Raw genomic sequence first — 6,306 nt, 5'->3', positions numbered from 1 at the left:
TGTGGCCCCTGACCCAATGTCTGCACTGCTCTTAAAGGGATGTCAGCAAAAGGAAGTTGAAGCAGAGGAACTTCAGGCTAGCCAGATGAGTTGGGAGTCTCCGGCATCATCAACTGAGGAGCTACCCATTTTCAACTATTGAATCTCTCACGACCATACGTGTGTGTGTGTGTGTGTGTGTGTGTGTGTGTGTGTGTGTGTGTTTTGTTTTTAACTGATTCGGGTCACAGGGCCAAAGTTAGCAAAATGTCTAAAATGCTACTCAAGGAACAGGTAAAGATCGCGTGTCAGTTCCTCAATTCCCCCTTCGCAGAAAACCTAGTCCCAAAGAGGGCCCGAAAAGAGGACCTGAGAGGAAACATAGGAACCAGCGCAGTCTCAAAGGCAGTTCCCACTAAACAGTGCCTTCCTGGTGCGTTAGATTTCTGCTGCTTAAAGTGCTCGGAATTGACCGTGCCTGGGTGACGTGGTTTACGCACTTCACCGAGCTGAGCTTCTGAGATACGTGCGCTACGCTTGGAGAGTTACTCCAGGGACAGGTGTGGTTTTCTGATTCCCAAAAGCCCGCCCAGTGGTCCACGGGGTTGCCTCAGCTTGGTGCCCAGTCGTGAGCTGGGTCTGGCCTGGGTGGGGTTCCCACGGCAACCGCAAGCCGCTCCAGGCATCTTCCGAGTGACGAGGAAAGAACCAAGACCCGGAGCCCGGATTTCTGGAGCCCAGCCACGGAGCGAGGTTGGAGAGAGATCGTGGCTGGCCAAGTGAGGAGGGGAGCGAGCAACCTTTCGTCCTTGCGCTGGCGTGTCCTGAGGGCATTAGGCAAACTCCACTCCCACTCACCCTGGTCTCAGTGTGGTCACCAGCTACAGCCAGATAACCCCCTGGGGATTCCTTGCTTTCCAGGTGGGGAGACCGAGGGTTGGCCCCAGTCACTGGATGAAATGGGCAAAGCTAGGACCTGCTCTCAGTGGCCGGCATCCTGACAGAGACCTGTGCAGACAAGTGGAAGACAACTACACCATGGGCCTCTCCTTGGTTGGAGACCAGCCCACTTAGTAAGCTGCTGTGTGGTCTTGAAGACCCCACTCCTCTCCAGGTCTAGGAGATGGAACATTACCACCAATGTCTCAGAGTAGCTCTCACCAGGTGTGGGAAATAGTCACCAAGTTTAAAAGAAGCTGTCGAACTGCAAAGTGCCTTGAACACGCCAAGGGCTATCTCTGTTTCTGTCCTGGTCCTGTCTGTCACTCCAGCCCCAAGGGCAGTCTCTGTGACAGCCAGTTGCACCCTGAAGCTGGGTCTCAGAACCTTCCATACCTAGAGGTTTCAAGCTGCAGGTGAGTCTGCTCCTACTTTTTCCTCCCCATGGACACAGCCCAGGACAGTTCTCCTGGGACCTAAAACTCTGTGTGTCCCAGGTAAAGAGGGGTTCATAGAGGAATGGCCTTCCACCTACCCACCCACCTGTCCCCCTTCTCTGTGACTGAACAGATCAAGCTCCTTACTCAGGTTGTCTGAATCCCAGGACCTGTCCCCTGGACAAAGCCCATTTGGTACCCTTTGAGATCCACATGCTGGGCATGTTTGGATGGTTGTAACTGTGAACATGTGTGTGTGTGTTTTGGGGAGGGTATATACATTGGTGTGTGTCTGTGTGCCTGGCATGGCAGGCCTTTGTATGTGTGCACTTTGGATGGATATGTGAGTCTGTATATGTGAATCCGTGCATTTATGGCTGTGTGGAATATCATGTGGTATGTGCTGTTCATTCCCGACATATGTGTTTACCGGGCATCTATGTGTGTCTTCCTGGTGCAGATGCATATCTGGATAGGCTTGTGTGGGCTGTGCTCATGGTGTGCTGGAGTGGGTGTGTGTGGCTGCTGGGATTTTTGGCGCTGTGTGTATGGGAGTACTGTGGGGGTGTGCTGAGGGTCTTGGGAGTAGAGGCTTCTTCCTGCTTTCTGAGCTCACCTGGGTGACCTTCTTAAGGACTGTGGTGAGGCCACTGGGCCAGCAAAAGCCAATTCCAGATCCCTCCACAGACCTATGGCTGCTCAGGTCTGTGGCCACAGTTACCACCAGAGGCTAAGTTGGATGAGTGAGCCTGGGGCCAGAGCTCATGTGACACCCCTCACTGCCAGGCCTCCTCCCCTCCCCACAGCAGGAGCAGCAGCAGGAAAGGTTGGCGGAGGGGGGCTATTTTGGGAGCATCTCCTTAGCAACAGCTGCCACTGCCGTCTGTGACGGTTTTTCTATAGGTGCTAAAATATTCCACCCTGGTGACTGAGTGCTGGGTGGTGGGTAAGGATAGGGTTCGAGGGTGGGAGAGACCCCTACAGTTTTCCATCCTAAGGGCTGCGTGCTGGCATGAATGCTGCCCTTCTGGACCCCAACAGCCCTTTCCCCACTCTGGACCTCTTCTCTAGAAGCTGGCAGGACTATGGAACTTTGAGGCAGACCTGCTGTGTCCTGATCTGATTTCTCATCTAAACAGCTGGGTGGCCTTAGTTTGCCTCATCTGTGGAATGGGCTGGCTGGACTGTCAGAAACTTTCTAAGCAAAAAACAAAAAACAAAACTCTGGAATCAGTAATAGTGATATTTCTAAGTGCACCCCAAATCCCAATGAAACCCTAACTGTCCCCACTTGTCAGCCCCCCTGCCCTTCACTCTTTTCTGCTCTATGCACAGGCTCTTGAGGCCACGATGGAACCCAGGAGGCCTGAGCAGGCTCCCAGAGTGGGTGGGTTAGTGAGCCCTCAGCCAACCTAAAATGGCCCTTCTTTAGAACCTAGGTAGGTGCTGAACCTAGTTCTGGTTCTGGCATCTGCATTTGTTTATTCCACTGAGTCAAGCAAGCCACTTCCTCTCTGTGCCTCAGTCTCTGTACCCAGGAATTGAGAGTTCTAGCCTCTGCATCACAGTTGTGAGGGCCAAATAGGAGATAAAATCAGGGGCTTCGGCACAATGGACAAACGGACACACTTCAGCATAGCACTTGTTCTTCCGGAGAGTTGTCTGTGGCCACTGAAGCTATGTGTTCAACACAATGTTATGCCTCAGCTTCCCCACTGGAACAGTACCTGAAGTATATAGTTCTTCTAGAAGTTGAGGCAATATTTGTAAGGAGTTGGAACAGTGCTGGGCTGGTGGGAGGAGTGTGAGAAGTCTTGGCTGCCTGCCTCATACTGCCCATCCCATTAAGGCTACCCTGTCAAGGCATGCTTCTGTGTTGGATGAAGACAAGTCCATTGGCCTTTCAAGGCTAGAGAACACTGTCCCATTATAGATGAGGCCTCTGAAGTTGGCCGAGCAAGGGGCACACATGTTCTAACATTTTCCCCAAGACTCCTTACACACACACACTGGCAGGCATCCCACCTCTCATATTAAACAGGGCCTATGGCAAGATCTTCCTGAGCATTCAGTCATTCTCAGGACAATTGCTTAAAGTGAGGAGGCGTCTTATTCTTATCACCTAACACAGGGAGAAAAGAAGACCCAGAGTGAAGAGACCACCTGCCCAGGGCCACTTGGGTGTTTATTTGATGGTGGAAGAAAGACTCTATACTTCCTGATGTCCCTGAACCTCTCCTGGCTTGGAGCTGCCCTATCTCTTATTACCTAGCTCCAGCCCTGCAGCCTTCCAGGGACTTAGCAGTTGCCCTATAGTTCAGTCCATGCACAACAAGGGGACCCCATCCCTCCCTCAGACTTTTGCCTAGTGATCTGGTGAGGGACACATAGCCTGTAAGAACAACTATGGTGGATCTAGCTATCCCTGATTCTGTGTATCCTTCCTTTCTGCTCTCTCTCCTGCACTCACCACCCACCAGGGAGGATACTGCAGGTCACTAGCTATCTCCATCCTGCAGCTTTCAGTCTACACAGTAAATACCAGGCATCTGCCAGCTGCTAAGTGCACACTTACTTTGCTGGAAGGAGTCTACACACACACACACACACACACACACACACACACACACACACACGCACACACGCCAGGGAACATCAATTCTGGCTACTTGCCTGAGGGCACAGCAAGATAAGGAGGGAGACTGGCAAAGAGAACAGACACTGTGCACAGTGAAGGTCCACGGTGCTAAGGATGGCACCCATGGGACAGCCTTGAGCACTTGCTGCCAGCACCCATCTACCTCCAATGGTCTGTGCACAGGGGGCTGTTAATGCTCAGTTTGTGGCCAGGTTAAACAGAGTATCACTCAAGGTCATTATAGTTTCTATGTGTTTTCAAAGCCAGGTTGGTCTGATTTCCAACCTATTCAATAAGTACCATACTTGTTCCTACCCCAGGAGCTGGTGATTGGTGGGTTCCCAGTGCTGGCCATTTAAATGAATGGGTACTAAACTACTGGATAACTGGGTACTTGGGAAGAGGTGCTGAGGCTGGGCTCTTCTAAAGGCAAAGAAGACCAGGGGCATTTCAGGTAGGGGGAACACAGCATGCAGGCAGAGAGAGGTGTAAAGGCATCTGGTACATTCTGGATCTGTGGGAATCAGAGGACATTTGTGAATATATGGTGTGCAGTGAACCATGCTGAGATACGGAGAGCCCACAGAAAGGGGGTGGTTGTGTGGCCTGTGTATCCTTAGCCTTGTCCTGGAAGGTCTGCTTGGTATAGGAGGTCAAAGAGATTGGAGGCTCAGTCAGTTCTCCACAAACTTCTTGTGGCCCTAGCTCAGATCTTTCTCTCTAATCTGGGCCTAGTCCTCCATAACCAGTCTCTAGCAGGTTCAAATGGCTATGTACCTGCAAGTGTTCTAGACTCCTATGGCCACAGAGAAGTGCTTTCCTCTCATGTTTCCCTAGGAGGCTAGATCAAGGTGGCAAATGCTCAGGAAAATGGGTGACTGGTTCCCCAAGAACTGGGAGGTTCTTCCAGAGTGTGGAACCCAGACCTGGGCTCTCTGGAGATGGTTGGGGGAGGGTCTGGTTCCTCTCCTACCAAGACAGCTTAATAAGGGCTGGAAAGATGGCTCCATCGAGGTTTGCTGCTCTTGCAGAGGAAGGACCTAAGCTGGGTTCTCAGCACCCATATGACAGCCCACAACCATCTATAATTCTAGTTCCAGGAGATCTGATAACCTTTCCTGGCATTTACAGGCACCTGCACACAAGTAATGCATACACACACATGGGCACCTGCACACATATGGTACACACACAGAGACACACACAGGCACCTGCACACACGTGGTACACACACACTCTCTAGGGCACCTTCACACATATAGTACACACACACACAGGCACCTGTATACACAGGCACACACACAGAGAGGCAACAAACATAGACATAAATAAAAGCTAAAAGACAGGGACTAGGGTTAGTTTGACTTCCACCCCAGTGGGTGACCTTTTGTGAACTTATGGACCTTGTGGGTCCTCAGTCTCTCCTCTGTGAACTGGAGCCTTACTGGCTAGTTGACTTTAAGGGTCGCTCCAAAACAGCGACCTCTATCTCCTCAAGTGGGAGTGCTTAGGGACTTTAGTTGCTAGCGCTTCGGGAGGGAATACAAACCGTCGGGAAGAGAGAGGGTCAGGTCCACCTGGACCTCAGCTAGACCGGTTCCCACCTACCCTCTCCTGGGCTCGAAGAACCCTCTCCTCCTGGCCTCGCAAACCCGGGAGCGGATCCTCGGAACGGATTCCGGGAGGAGCGCGGCAGAGCGAGGAGGAAAACCCGGGCAGGATCCGGGAGAGAATGGGACGGCGCAACCCCGAAGACCTCTGCCCGAGTTGCCGGTCACGGGCGCGGAGTGGTCTGCCGGCGTGGGCTGGGAGCACCAAGACGGCCAGTGCGGGGTCCGCCTGAGGCTGGAAGCCGGGGCGCGCGGCCTCCGCAGCGGGGCGCGGGTCACGTGTGAGGAGGGGCGAAAGTCTCCGAAGCGGGGCGCGTGCTGCGAGTTGGGAGTTCTCGGCGCGCCGCGGGCGGCGGGAGCTCAGGCTCCCGGGCGAGCCGGGGACGCGGCGGGGACCGGGTCCCAGACGGAGGGGGCGGCGGCGGGAGTGGGAGGGACGGCGACAGAGAAGGACACAGCCGGCCGAGGAAGCGGCGCGGAGCGAGACTGGGCCGGGGCAGTGGCCGGAGCGCAGCGACGAGGTCCACAACCCTGCGGGAGGAGAGGCGGCTCAGAGACGCAGCGGTGGGGACAGAGCCTGGCGACCCCAGAGCCGAACAGCGAGAGGGTCGCGGGGCTGTGGGTGACAGCGAGCGGCGGGGCGCCCTGGGCCCTGGGACCCGGGACCCCACAATCTGAGCGCGGGCTCCACGATGCTACCACC

This window comes from Phodopus roborovskii, unplaced genomic scaffold, assembly GCF_943737965.1.
Source record: "Phodopus roborovskii unplaced genomic scaffold, PHOROB, whole genome shotgun sequence".
NCBI classification, from domain to species: domain Eukaryota; kingdom Metazoa; phylum Chordata; class Mammalia; order Rodentia; family Cricetidae; genus Phodopus; species Phodopus roborovskii.
The sequence above is the reverse complement of the archived record's forward strand: the minus strand, read 5'-3'. Positions refer to the sequence as shown.